Here is a 6000-nt window from a genome sequence, read left to right as displayed (position 1 = left end):
CCCATTGAATCCCAGCTGATCGGCTGGATCCTCTTTGGCTACCCTGCACAGGAGAAGGGAGCTGGAAAGCAGGTTAGTGGGGTGGGGAGGGAAGGGGGATTTTGTAGATAACAGATAATCAGAGTTGGGAGGGACCTTGTAGGTCATCTAGCCCAACCCCCCACCCAAGCGGGAGCCCCTACACCATTTCTGACAGATGGCAGTCCAGTTGCTTCTTGAAAGCCTCCAGGGACGAAGCTCCCACAACTTCTGGACACAACTTCTGTTCCATTCGGTTGAACGTTCTCACTGTCAGTAAATTTCTCCTTATTTCCAGGTTAAATCTCTCCTTGTTCAGTTTCCATCCATTATTCCTTGTCTGGCCTACAGGTGCCTACAGCTTGATCCCCTCCTCTCTGTGGCAGTCCTTCAAATATTGGAAGGCTGCTCTCCTGTCTCCCCTGGTCCTTCTCTTCCCTAGACTAGCCAGGCCCAGTTCCTGCAACCAACCGTTCATTGTATGTTTTAGTCTCCAGTCCCCTAATCATCCTGGTTGCTCTTCTCTGTACTTTGTTTAGAGTCTGAACATCTTTTTTATAGTGTGGTGACCAAAATTGAATGCAGTAGGTGTGGTTTATAGAGTGGTATTAGTACCTCCCTTGATCTCGATTGTATCCTTCTGTTAATGCAACTTAGGATTGCATTAGCTTTTGGGGCTGCTGCTGCACACGGCTGGCTCCTATTTAGCTGGTTGTCCACTAAGACTCCAAGATCCCCCTCATTGCAGTAACCTTCCCCCAGGAGTGAGGAGGGAATGGGGATGTTGCAGTCTCCTTCCCCTGCCACGCCCATCAAGCCACGCGCACAGAACCGGTAATGAAAAAATTTGAATCGCACCACTGCTCAAGATTGCCTTTTGCAAAGTCAATAGAATCAAAGTGATTCTACCTCTTTTGGCATCTTATGATAAAAATGTAGAACAGCCTTGAAGCTGGAGCAGGCCAAGTCCTTGTGCCACACAAACGTCGCTCAGATGCTACTGGGAAACTCACAAATATAGAGAGAAAGATGATCACCCTCTACCATGGTGATCCTCATAGCTTTATTCAAGTCCCCCCTGTGATTCTTTACAGATTAACCGAGTTGGAAGGGACCTTGTAGGTCATCTGGTCCAACCTCTCATGCCTAAGCAAGAGACCCTACACCAGGGGTAGTCAACCTTTTTATACTTACTGCCCACTTTTGTATCTCTGTTAGGAGTAAAATTTTCTCTAACTGCCCACCACTTCCACAGTAATGGTGATTTATAAAGGAGGGGACAAAACCCCTACCGCCCACCACGAAAGCTGGAATGCCCACTAGTGGGCGGTAGGGACCAGGTTGGCTACTGCTGCCCTACACCATTTCTGACCGATGGCAGTCCAGCCGCTTCTTGAAAGCCTCCAGGGATTCAAAGGGGTAGCTAAGCTGTTGACTGGAGATGCTCAAGTCCAAGCCCACTTCAGCCAAAGAAGTTCATTGGGAGATTTGGTTCCAGTCACTCTCTCTCTCGTTCAATCCTCACAGGATCGCTGTTGTGGGGATGAAACCTAAGCTATACCTCAGCAGGGTTGAACTGTGGGGCTCTTGGGGCTCTCTGAGCCTGGTGGTTTTCTTGCTGACGTTTCATTACCCAAACTAGGTAACATCATCAGTGCAAGGGAGGAGGAGGAGGAGGAGGAGGAGGAGGAGGAGGAGGAGATCAAAATGACTGCTCATTATTTCTCCAGATCCTCCATGAATTAGTTAATCATCCTTTCCTACGTTGGGGATCATCATTAGGCTTGCTGATAGCGACCTCTACAGTTTAAACTTCAGCTCTGTGGTTTGACTCTCAAAGGCCATGTAGTCCAACCATTTACACAGGCAATCTGTTCCACAGCTTAAAGAAAAAGCATGCCCTACATTTGCCAGCAAATGTTTTGTTTCATTGTGCATCAATGCTAATTGGGGAGTTGGCTCTCGAGTAATTACAGGAGCAAACTTTGGCATAATTTGAGCATCTCTAATGAGGTCGCATGCTGCCTCTCCTTTCTTCCAGCCCATGCTTCTCCTTGAGTGAAGCGCATCTTGCACATCTGTTGGTTGCTCAGCTAGGACTGATCTCTGCAGAACAGGCCCTTTGCAACTCCCCACCCCCCCACCCCCATTTAGAAAATATGCTGATCTTCACCTTCATTGGGCAGAACCCACAGCAATGGCTCCTGTCCTCATCACTTGCCAGCTACACCAGGGGTCTCCAACCTTGGCAACTTTAAGCCCGGTGGACTTCCACTCCCAGAATTCCCCGCCAGGCTTTAAGTTGCCAAGGTTGGAGACCCCTGGGGTAGCTGTAACTAAACTACTGCCGTTCATCTTACATGGGGCTTTTAAGCTGCCATTGTTGCACAGGTATTACCAAACCCACAGGCCTCCCTGCCCTTTGGGCCCCACGTATATATTTCTGGGTGCAATTCCAAGTGCTGAGTTTGATTTATAGAACTGTGCATGGCTTAGCGTGTAAGGAACAGAAGTCGCCCTCGGAAGTTGTGGGAACTTCATCCCTGGAGGCTTTCAAGAAGAGGCTGGACTGCCATCGGTCAGAAATGTTGTAGAGCAGGGGTGTCCAACCTTGGCAACTTTAAGACTTGTGGACTTCAACTCCCAGAATTCCTCAGCCAGCTTTGCTGGCTGAGGAATTCTGGGAGTTGAAGTCCACAAGTCTTAAAGTTGCCAAGGTTGGACACCCCTGGTGTAGAGTCTCCTGCTTGGGCATGAGGGGTTGGACTAGTTGACCTCCAAGGACCCTTCCAACTCTGATTATCTGTAAGGGACCTCCTGAGCTCCTGTGCTGCCTATGTGATCTTACTTTTCATTGTTGACTGTAGCATTTTTTCAACTAGACACATGCTCAGCAATCAGGTCACGGGTCTGGCAGAAGTTTGCAGAGATCACCATTCACTCTCACTTCAGCCCACGCGCTTGCAAGCTCTGAATCAGGCTTGGGCGTAATGTTATGCGCTGTGAGAGAACGGCAGCACCAGCTGAAGAGGCCCACGATTGTCACTGTACAAGGACTCACAGAAAAGGCATGAGGTAAAATGGAGTGTACAAAATGATGTCATGGAGAAGAAAGCACAGCCCCACAGCAACACCCTTTGTCAGCCAGAAAAGGGGAAAGCCTGCAAGGTGCTCATTTGGGGCAGAAACAGCACCAAACACAGCTTTCTTTTCCATTTTTAAATTGCTTGGTCCTTTTTGTCAAAGACTGATAAACAGACGCTGGAAGACCAGTCTAGACCTTTGATACTGAACTGATGTATCTAAGCAGCTTACTTAATATTTGATCAGGTATTGTGTGAATAGATGCATCTCCCGGACCAGGTTTGTGCCGGCTGCAGTAGCCCATGTCAAAGAGAAGGCAATACCTGCATTTTTACTCCTGGTTCTTTGGGCGTGGCTTGGTGGGCGTGGCAGGGGAAAGATATACTGTAAAATCCCCCTTCCCTTCCCTCCCCACCCCACTAACCTGCTTTCCAGCTCTGTTCTCCTGTGCAGGGCAACCAAAGGAGACCCAGCTGATCAGCTGGGACTCAATGGGAGGCAGAGAAGAGATGGGGTTGGAGGGGCCAGTCAGAGGTGGGATTGGCCGGTTCTCTGAACTACTCGACATTTCTGCTACTGGTTCTCCAGAACTGGTCAGAACTGGCTGAATTCCACCTCTGGTCTAGTCCAATTCCCTGCACGGACAGGAGAATCGATACCATTTCAGTATAGTGTCTGTCCAGACTCTTCTTAAAAGCCTCCAGTGACGGAGAACCCATGAATTCTGGTGGGAAGCTGTTCCACTGGTTAATTGTCCTCCCTGTTAGGAAGTTTCTCCTTAATTTCGGGTTGCTTCTCTCCTTGACTAGTGTCCATCCATTGCTTCTTGCCTTAGGGTGCTTTGGAGAATAATTTGACCCCCTTCGTTTTTGTGACAGCTGGAACACTTCTAGACTGGCAGTACCCAATTCCTGCAAACTTTCTTCGTATGTTTTAGTCTCCTCTTCCCAATAGGGGCTCCTCATCATCTTTGCTTTTCTGTGCTCTTTCCAGAAATCGTGTCCCTGGGCAGCCAAAGAAATCTGGGCACCTCCCCAGTCAGAGTGTCAGGAAGCAGACATTCCTTGCTTACTTCACCTGCCACCCTCTCAGCTAAATGTCTTTCACTGGAGCTGGAGCTTCGTAGGCTCCCCCCAGATCGCTTGTAGTTGGTAGTTTGGGGAGAAGGAATGTGGGAGAAAAATGGAGCTGTAGGAGGAAAGAGGAAGGGCAGCTCCCGGGAGTTAACCTCTGGTGACCCGACAGCCATCTCCTTTGGTAAACCTATCGAAGGGTTTTGCCACTGCTTTTTCTCCCCCAACGAAATTTTTTTTTTTTAGGAAGCCACAATGTAATTGTGGGATGGGGTGAAAGCACCCCCCTCCCTGACTTTACAGGATAAAAATTCGGGCCCAGAGCAGCGTGAGGATCTTTAGGCGGTGGAATTGGGGTGTGGGGAGGAATTAAAGGAGAGCAAAAGTGATTGGGTCCACCCTGGAGGGCAGGAGGTGAGGAAGGTTCCTTGTAATGACTAGCAGCTGCTCAAGAACCAGCATCACCTGTGAGGTATCCCCATTGGGCATCCTGTGCCGCGATGCTGTAAAATTGAAACAGCCAGCTAGGATTTTAGTGGACGGGAGATGAGCAGGTAAGAAAATGTCCTCTGTAATTGCTCGCGAAATAGCTTTGCACCGTGACCAGCAGGATGAGTCCCAACCCCTGAGCATTGCAGCCTTTCACAGAGGAGCCATCCCATAACGCCATGATCATTTCTGATTCCACCTCGGTTGGCAAGCTTCTTTGCTGCCCTCCTTCAGAGCCTCACCCGCTCCCCATTTGACAAACGGTCGGCTTCATCCTGCCGTAAAAACCCTCTAGCCTGTTTCTGCAGCAGAATTCCCCCACCCTCAGGCCAGGAGGCTGCCCTTTGCCCCAAGGAGAGTCAATGCTCTCTTGCCAGCAGAGGGGGTGAACAACCATCGCCAAGTTTCTCCCCTTTCGAAAGAAAAATGAAAATTCAGCAACTGAAAAGAACTTCACCACCATTTCCCTACTCCATCGTCCTATTTTCTACCTTGTTTGCAATTTTTCAGGGCAAATTATATCATCCTATAAAACAAGGGTCTCCAAACTTGGTAACTTTAAGACTTTGGGACTTGAGTTCTCAGAATTCTGTGTGTCTTGGTTTTTGCAGCCTGACAGGTTGATGGTCACTTCAGCCCGGTGGAGTCTGGAGCCAAAGAGGGAAGGTCCTTGATCTCACTGGGCTTCTGAGCCCACCACTGTTTTCTCTGGCTTCCGTTGAGGCTGAAACTGTTTTTCCCCCATCCAGACCTCACTGCCTGCAGGCCCAGGAGAGCCCCAGGAGAGCTGGAACAGCATCTACCCAGAGGGCCCTGGCTGGAAACCAACCTTCTCTTGGGCAACCTAATAGCATTTGTCTTGTTTTTGCAGCCCTGTTGCACAGCTGCCTCATTTGGTTTGCAATCAGAAGAGGCAAGGTGGCCAGAGAAGCCGGTTGCTGAATTATTTTAGCTCCCTCCACAAATTATCTGAATTATCCTGTTTTCTGGGTACGCATCGCACAATTAACCTAGTTTCTGGATTTGCATAACCTACTAACCTCTACGCACAAACTCTGCCACCTCTCCCCAGATGAAAACAAACATGCAAATGGCACTGCTGGTTGTTTAACAGCGAGTGGGAACATTTCCATTATGTTTTTCTTCTCCTCACCCCCTCCCCAAATTCCCTCCCCCCTTTCTGTGTGTATTTCTCTCCCTTGTCATTCTCACCTTCTTCTCCCTTTGGAGGGGCTGCACACACTGTAGGAACCTTGCCTAAACCCTGTTATCTACTTGTCATTCTTCTCGGCAGGGGAGCCAGGAACACAGCAGAACTCAGAAACTGGAGGCCTTT

The sequence above is a fragment of the Pseudonaja textilis genome, chromosome 14 (assembly GCF_049901715.1).
Source record: "Pseudonaja textilis isolate UNSWEBS1 chromosome 14, rPseTex1.2, whole genome shotgun sequence".
NCBI classification, from domain to species: Eukaryota; Metazoa; Chordata; class Lepidosauria; order Squamata; family Elapidae; genus Pseudonaja; species Pseudonaja textilis.
The sequence above is the reverse complement of the archived record's forward strand: the minus strand, read 5'-3'. Positions refer to the sequence as shown.